Source organism: Carex rostrata, chromosome 22 (assembly GCF_964058835.1).
Source record: "Carex rostrata chromosome 22, lpCarRost1.2, whole genome shotgun sequence".
In the NCBI taxonomy this organism is placed as follows: Eukaryota; Viridiplantae; Streptophyta; class Magnoliopsida; order Poales; family Cyperaceae; genus Carex; species Carex rostrata.
Genome location: NC_135939.1, coordinates 1,132,104 through 1,141,802, shown reverse-complemented (window position 1 = coordinate 1,141,802; position 9,699 = coordinate 1,132,104).

Sequence of the window (9,699 nt, the reverse complement as noted above, 5' to 3'; positions counted from 1 at the left end):
AAACATATGTTGTTTTGTGGTGAACATATTTTTTGTGTGGTGATGGATGTATGTATAGATTTAGCAATTTTAGAGTATACATGGTATTATTTTATGGTTTATATTTTGCAATTTTACAGTATACATGATTCTTTGTAGGTTGTAGTTTAAACTGAAATGTAGCATTTGTTACATTTTATCTTACAGTATAGATGGTATTATTTTATGGTTTAGTTTTAGAAATTTTACAGTATACAAGATTTAATTGAAAATTTACAGTATTATGTGAAAATTTTACAGTATACAAGATTCAATTGAAAATTTACAGTATTATTTGAAAATTTTACAGTATATATTTTACAGTATGCAAGATTCAATTGAAAATTCTACTGTATACAAGTTTTAATTTTTACAGTATACAAGATTCAATTGAAAATTCTACTGTATACAAGATTCAATTTTACAGTTCTGTTGATTTAATTTTACAGTATACAAGATTCAATTGTAAATTTTACTGTGTAGAAGATTCAATTTTACAGTATACAAGATTCAATTGAAAATTTTACTGTATACAAGATTCAATTTTACAGTATACAAGATTCAATTTTACAGTATACAATATTTAATTTTATAGTATACAAGATTCAACCCAGTGTGGACGCTAATAACTGCTAATAACTAACTCTAACTGTCAATAACTTCTTATAACTGTAATTTCCGAAAGTACAGTTTGAAAGTACATTTATTTTGTCATGTTGTGCAAGTTGCAATCTTTTTCTAACTATCATGGGACCACTTCAAATAGTTGCTGGATGTTTTCTGATTAACTGATATATTTTATGTGATATATTGTATAATTATACAGCATGTAGAAGTAATTTTACAGTATTCGCGCAAGTCAAAGCTGTGGACAAATGATGGACAAAAGGTTGTGGACAATTAGACAGCCCCTTAAAATTAAAAATATGTCACTCAATTCCGAAGAGACCGCTCAATACAACTTGATCCGAGTTCAAACCGAACTTGACCCCAACGAACATGCCTAAAACTAGAAATTCTTGAATTCGACATGATCTAATTTGTAATTCTACAATTTTCAGAACTTAAACTAACTAGATCCGAATCCAACTCTTCCTCATTAATTACCACCTTTACTACAAATTATCTTTAGGGATCAACTAACTATCCCTCACTTCATTTTCTCCATTTATCCCCCAGTCAATAACTGTTTTTGTTAACTACTAATTACGAGGGGGACTACAACCTCCAACACAAAAAAAACAAAACAAAATGCGTCATTACCGATTATTAAGTTGAGGGGCCGCTCATTTACTCGGTGGACCACTAACTACTATAGGAACTGCTTAATATTTAATTGATTTTACAATTGGCGCGCGCAAATATGGATACATATGCACCCAAGTGTTTATATATAATAGATCAAGTATTCATATCTAAGATATCAAGTATTTTTTAAAAAAAAATGGACACATCACGCCCATTTTTTACACGTTTTTAGAGGTGAGTTTTTTTTTCCCGTTCAATCTTGCCAATATTTTTGACGATCTGTGAAGAAATTTGTGAATCTAATATCACGAACGTCTTTTACGTAATTTTCTCTTTCAAATGAGATCCATGATAACATACTTTCGAGTTGTCCGTCGCATAAGTATTCATATCTCGTCATGTAGTTTCATACCTCGTCGGGCAAGTATACTACCACGTCGAGCAAGTATTCATACATCGTTGTGCAAGTATTGATACTTTGTCGAGTTAGTATTCATACCAGCAAGTATTCATATCTCGTCATGCAAGTATTCATACCTCGTCGAGAAAGTATTCATAAATCGCCTGTGACAACCTGAAAAGCCTTATTGCCGGCCGATCGATAGGAGCCGATGGATAGGAAGTCGAAGGTGATGCGGTCTGGATTGGGATCGCAACGAGTTATGAATACTTGCATGACGAGGTATGAATACTTGCACTACGAGATATGAATACTTGCGCGGCGAACAACTCAAAAGTACTTCATCATGGATCTCATTGGAAAAAGAAAATTGCGTAGAAAACGTCTGTGACTTTAGATTCGCAAAAAATTTCACAGATTGTCAGAAATATGAGCAACATTGAAGTAAGAAAAAAAACTACTTTTAAAAATGTGTAAAAAATGAGCATGTTATAAGAAATATAGTTTAAAGAAATACTTGATATCTTACATATGAATACTTACTATAATAGATGTTAATACCTGTGTGTATAAGTATACATATTTACGCGCATCAGTTGTAAAGTTTTTCAAATATAAGTGGTCCTCCAGTTAATTAGCGGTCCCCCCACATTATTAATGACTGATACACATTTTCTTTTGTCTGTTTGTGCTGAAAGTTGTGATCTCTTCATATAATTAATGATTGGGAGATGGATGGGGAAAATAAATTGGGAGAAAGAAATCTTTATTCTTATCTTTATTATACATGAATTAATACGGCTACAGTAAAAAGGGAAAAAAAATGAAAAGCAAACACTAGCTAATTCCTTGATTTATCTTCCACAGATATATAGTATTGCAAATCATTATTTTATTTTCTTACCCATATCCACTAAAAATGATATCCATATTCTACCCTTACCCATTAAGAATTGATTTTACCCTACCCTACTCTTACCTAGAGGTGCTACTTTTACCCGATTACTCTGATTCTATCCGGATACGAAACAGATCGACCTAGAACCGACCCGCATCCGATTAATTTGAATAGAGTATGGTTGAAAAAATATAACCGGATAAATTATGGGTATGGCCGTATGGTTACAAAATTAATAATTTAATATCCGATCCGGATCCGAACCGAAACTGATATTGTAATGGGTAGGATATTAGTTTCATTTAATTATCTGACCCATAACTGAACCCGACCCGATACCCGTATAAATACCCGATAAAACATATATTAATAACTATTAATATATAAAAATGCAACTTTACATATTAATTTTTGCATAAGCTGTGGTGAGCCCATTACTTTTTTGAATGTGAGAAAATAGAATGCAGTTACATATTCGCTATGTTTATACACATAGATGGATGCCAAATTTATTCCTTCCATAACAACCGCATTAATTATTTAAATAAAATTTATTACTATGAATACATCCTTCAATATTTGCTTTGATATCATCTGCATAATAATGAAAATTTATTGCTCTCATTGATGTCATTTCTAAAAATTATTAGTATTTCATTCACAGATTTTTTGAACCATAGAAAAAGAAATCGTCATCTCTAATATTTTACTTTTTTAAAATTATATCTCTTCAATATTTTTATTTTCAAAAGTTATTTTCTCTTCATCCTCTTGATTTTTTTTGTGACATATACCCGCTCCGGATCCGGAACCACCCCGTATCCGAATCGGACCCGATAATCTACAAACAAGTTATGGGTATCTATCTACCCGGAACCGAAAGACTGGATCCGAAATATCTACGGGTAGATAGGTATCCGGATTCGGACTCGACCCGAATTGAAACAGATAAGTGTATGGATCGAAATTTAGACCCGAATAATTTTAGGGAACGGGTCCAAATATAATAGTATACGGACCTGACCCGACCCGATAGCACCTCTACTCTTACCCGTTAAAATTAGCAGGTAACGAAACGGTAGCGGGTGAATAACGAATAATACTATAATAATTAATTTTATTATGAGGAGGGATCCAATTACACCATTTTATGGTGACACATCTTGACACCATATTTTATAAGTTATTTTTGCGATTTCAAAATTCAAATAGTCGATCCGAACCATTCAACATGATGTCCATATTAATATGTGCTTGGAGACCAAATTTTACATTTTTTTGGAAATTTATTACTATCTATTTAGAATTTTTTTTAAAATGCTACTTTTCAATGGCGTAAAATTGTCTGAAAAATAACAATTTTATCACATCTTAATAAATACTAAATTTTTTTTTTAAAAATGTAAAATTTGGTCTCCAAGTACATTTTAATATGGAGATCATGTTGAATGGTTCGGATCGTCTGTTTGGATTTTAAAATCGCAAAAATGACTTATAAAAATATGGTGTCAAGATGTGTTATCATAAAATCGTGTAATTGGATCCCTCTTCTTTATTATATTTTACAAATAGAACATCAAAACTCATTTATTTCACACATATGCAATGGGCATTACTAATGAAAAAAAATAAAATAAAATAAATGTACAATCAATTTCAACTAAATTGTATTTTTTATAAAACAAGAGAATTCAAAAACAAAAATATATCTATCGACAAATTAAATTATTTAATTAAAAAACAAGACATGCAAATAAAAATAATATGTTTAATATTTTTCTTACAACAAAAATAATACACTAAATAACAAAAGTATTTACTAATTATTGCTCAAATATTATCATATTATTATAATTATATAATTATCCTATACGTAATGGATACGAAATAGTCTTTATCTGTACCCTTACCTCTTTTGCTAACGAAAAAAAAAATCCTTATTCATATCCAAACCCAATAAACTAACAAAAAAAAAACTTATCTATACCCGCCTTATCAAATACGGTACGGATCGAGTAAACGGCATTGACACCCCCAAATGTCCAGCTGTCCAATCATCTTTGTCATAACAAGTCAAATTTCCGGCAAAGATTCATTTCAAACCATGACAAAGCTTAACAACTTGAACTATTTGAATGAGATATTTTCATTTCAAATCACATATTAAATATTTTTCACTTTATATTTGAGCATTTTCTATTTAAATTTTCTAATTGTGTCCCTACTGATTCGAAACTGATTAAAAATTGGATGACTGAAAATCAGATCCGACCCAAACCTCCTAATTTGACAATTCTGCAAAGTCAAACGGATCCAATCCAATTAAAAAGTGATTCGTCGCGTTTGATGCCACATGAAAATTGAAAAAAAATCTCACTCAATTCGAAGAAACCGCTTGATGCAAATTGATCCATATTCGAACCTAACATGATCCGACCCAACCCACACAAAACCCAAACGTGCTCTAATACCAAACAACTCGAATTCCACTGATCCAATCCGATCACCGGCCTGATATATTATAATTCGACTAGAAGTTAAATTGCCTAGATATGATCAGTGTTGTAAAAAACAATCATTGAGCTGGATTAATTGAATCATTGAGCTGGATTAATTGAACCATTGAGCTGGATTAATTGATTGATTAGTAAGTGATGATGACCAAACTATATCACTAACTTGTCTAAAGGCTATTTACGGATAAGGCTGACCAATCGACTGTTTTCTCCAATTAATTGCTATTTTTTGTTTAAATCGACTTTCATAGGGCCATGTACACAATGCTCTCAAAATATTAAACTTGGGTTAAGAATAATCCGGTCTCGGACCACTATTAAAGGGTCAGGCCGGAACTAAAAATAACACTCATGTCTCTAACATCGTGGAATGGCTTGCTACAGCTCAATATCCCGTGCAAAAGCCATCTTGGGCCAGCACAACGGACTTAAATCGGGCCGTGCCTGAGAAGCCCGTATTGGCCCCATGCTTACGGTCACCGCCCTCGCATCCACATAGGTGAGAGAGTGTTGGGTGACCGTACCCTATTCGAGCGTCACCACTCTTTATGCGAACTCCCCTAACCGTTCTAACAATGCGGAATGACAGTTAGGGGATCGCCTTAGAATCCGAATACCTCTACAATTACCCTCAGTTATATTAATTAACAAAGAAACTAAGTTACACTAAATTTATTTAATAAGTTTGATAAGTTAAATTAATTAATTTTTAATAAATTATGAATATATGTATGTGTTAACTTTAATAATAATGTAAAATTGTCCAAAAATTTTCAATTAATCTAATGTATACTGATTAATTGTTTGGCGGTACTCCATTTGTTTTAGAGTCTTTCCAGATATTTGAGGTGCAATTAAAAAGAATGATTTCAAACTCAATCCCGTGCCTATTGAAACTATCGAGGGTGTGCTTTGAAATTTGTGTCAAGTTAAAAGAATGATTCAGATTTATCACACACACCTCAAGTTCTAGAAATTATTTTTGTTATGGGTGAACATTGATTATATATTTATATGGCTGTAATTAAAAAGAAAATAAAAACTTAACACTAACTAATTTCTTGACTTAACTTGGACGTAAATACAAACTCTTGCAAATCATTATTTTTATTTTTATCAATTTACATCAGTCGAGTCATCCATGTAACGGCAGTCAAATTTGCGGCAAAGATTCATTTGAAATCATGACAAAGTTCAACAACTTGAACACTTGAACACTTGAACACTTGAACACTTGAACAAGTCGTTTTGAACCGAACAACGCGTGAAATGATTAACCGCACCACACCTTACCCAATACTATCATAACAATGACACGTTAAATACCTTTAATTTAAGTTTCGTATTATCCTAGTAATTCTTTTATAAAAGTTTTCCACAGTAATTATTCCCACTTCTCACTTTTTAAGTGCCACAGATTCAGATAAAAAAACGACACGTTGGCACCACATTGATCCAAACCTGACATCTCTACGAGGACCCACCTTCATCCGTTTGCCCCCAAATCAGAAATAAATCTTCTGCGATCCAAAAAAAACATTATAGATTTAATCTGTTATTTCAAATTCAATATTTGATTTGTTTTGAATTGAGATTTATTCATAAAAAACATCTTCTATTAAGATTTGTACTTTAAAAAAAAAAAAAAAGTTAGATTTAAAATAACAGAAATCTTGCAGTTTCATTGGATCGCAGCAAATTTATTCCCCTCCAAGTCACCTGAATGTTCCATATGGGGTCCATTTTCAACGGCCCAGGTGCTTCCACGTCTAGCTCGTGATCGGCTTGCTACAGCAACTGAGTTAAATGACCTGAGATTTGGGAGGTGAGCTGAAATCTCAGCTTATAATCGTCACGAGTCAAAAGCAAATTAGATCAAGTTAGCTCATTTAGCTCGTTGGACCTAATTAGATCTTGTTTTTTAAAAAAAAGTTTACAAACTTTTTGAACCAAATTGGAACATCAAAAAATCCACAAATTCATATTTGGACCAAACTAGTGGTGAAACTTACTCGTTAATAGTTCACACTACTTTTGAATGAACTAGAGTTTGTATATCAAGTGATTTTCTACCTATTTAATTGTTCTAAAGTATATTCTCATATAATGATTATATTTATTATATTGTAATGGTTGATATTGACTACTAGATATTTTTAAAACACATCAATCTTTTTAAGTAAAAGCAGATAGCTTGACAGATCAATCTATTTTTTCAAATCAAATCCTTGAAAGCGTCGTTAAATCAAGATAACTTGTATGCGAAATTGCAAATTATCAACTGGTTTACGTAACAATAATATTCTGGATGCATAGATTGACAGATGTTTGCTCGGTTAGAATTTTCCAAGTTCCGCAAAAATAAATAATTTGCTTTTTTATAATTGCAGCATTTAGATGTATGCCTTCTGATCTTGGCCGTATATTGACGACTTCGCATCCTCTAAGATATCTCAAACTTTGCGTGACTTTATGAAAAATTCCAACCGTTTAAATATGTTCTACACGAATCTCAAAGTACACATAATACTGACCCCTACATCACTCCCGAATAGGCACCGGACACGTCGGTCACGCAAAAGTTGAGATATCTCAGAGGATACGCACTCTATCTTGACTTGCACGTGATGCGAATTAATGAGTTAGTACTTAATAGGATTCGATTTTATGATCGCTAAGTCAAAGTATTAAAACTTAATTTATAAATTCCAATGATGGAATTTTTCTAATTAATTCATTGTGTTGTGTTGTACGTGCGAAAAAACGGCGTGTTAACAATCGATTATTACAAATTAAAGTATTACGCTTTACAAATAAAAAAAAAAATCTCCATTTCATTATTAAGCACATTGGGTGTCCGATCTGCCAACGGTTACGATTAATGAATGAAATTTTAGATTTAATCTCATCCATCTAATCACATAATTGGTCTTCTATTAATTAAATGCATATCTTTTATGTGTAGAAGTTTAAATTTAGTTAAAATAAAACTCACCACACATATAACCACATACTATGTTACAATTAAATTTGAGCCGACTAAGTCTTTTAAGAAATTTTTTTTATATGAAATATGTTTCCTTATTTCTTCTTCTTTAATTGAGTAAATTATGCATATATATTTCCTTACTCCAATTAAACAGAATGAAAATTGATATTTCTTTTCCTTATATCTCCTTATTTGTTTTTATACAAATCTTCACGTCCTAAGTGCCGATTCTAACAAGTTTTTTTTTTTTCAATTAGTGCAAAGCAGAGGCGAGAGATTTTTTTTTTGGACCATATTACTCTCATTGTAAAAGAAACTATTGTGCCAAATCAATTATAATAATCAGATAAGTAATCATTGTGGGGCTCGTCAATATTTATTATATCTCCAAATAATAATCGATAAAACCAAATAGAATTGGAAACATATTGTTCATACAATTTTTGCTTTGATTTAAGCAATCAATAAATATTTATTCATATCCATACGAATCAAACTATGAAATTGACAAATAAAACACAAAAATAGAAAACAAAAATAAAATGAAAATCATACAACCCAAAGCCCCAAACTATGAAATTGACAAATAAAACAAAAAAATAGAAAACAAAAATAAAATGAAAATCATACGGTGTAAAATAAAAATCAGTACTCTTAATTTAATAGCATAAATTCAAATAAAATCTCTCATGAACCGTTTATTTTATTATTATTATTATTATTATTATTATTATTATGGTTATTGTTGTTGAAATCTCTCATGAACTGTTTATTGTTATTGTTATTTATTATTACTATTACTATTACTATTACTATTACTATTACTATTACTATTACTATTACTATTACTATTACTATTATTATTATTATTATTATTATTATTATTATTATTATTATTATTATTATTATTGTATCAATATAGCTAGAATTAAAAATGTCACACCCCGCAGCCACGGGTAGTAACAGTCCCCCGCCGTAAGCATACAACGCCGTGTATGCTTACAAGGCTAATCACAATTTAAACCAAACAACACGCAATTCAAAACGAGTTTCTAATATAAAATCAGAGTACACAGTATGGACAGTAAATAGTACAATATAAGTATCTCCTCCGGATACCAACCACGAGGCCTACCCTAAATCTATACAACAAAAACACATCTAGGGTCGTATACTGGTAAGCTACTAAGGCCTACTACTCTCGTGCCTCTCCGGAATTCGTCGCACCAGTACCTGTAACATAACGGGGAAGGTGGGGGTGAGAATAAATTCTCAGTGCGAAAATTTGCCACAGTTTAGATTATTGGACTTGCAATCAAACTCTATATTCAAAGATGAAACCCAAACAATAACAATGCAACAGTTATATAAGAAACATAAATAACAGAATGCCACTACTCGACAACAGTTAATCAACCTGAAACACAGTTTACGGAATTTACAATATGGATTTCAAACACAACATATATTTTGGCTTAACTCGATTCCTAACTCAGTTCAATTGGGCTTGTAGCAATTACAAATGTTCTCTCGAGCTGAACCGTTATCAAACCCACATCTGTAGGGTTACAGGCGCCTACAGATGGCCAACCGCTGGACCCTTTATCAGACACCCATCTGCAATTGCTGT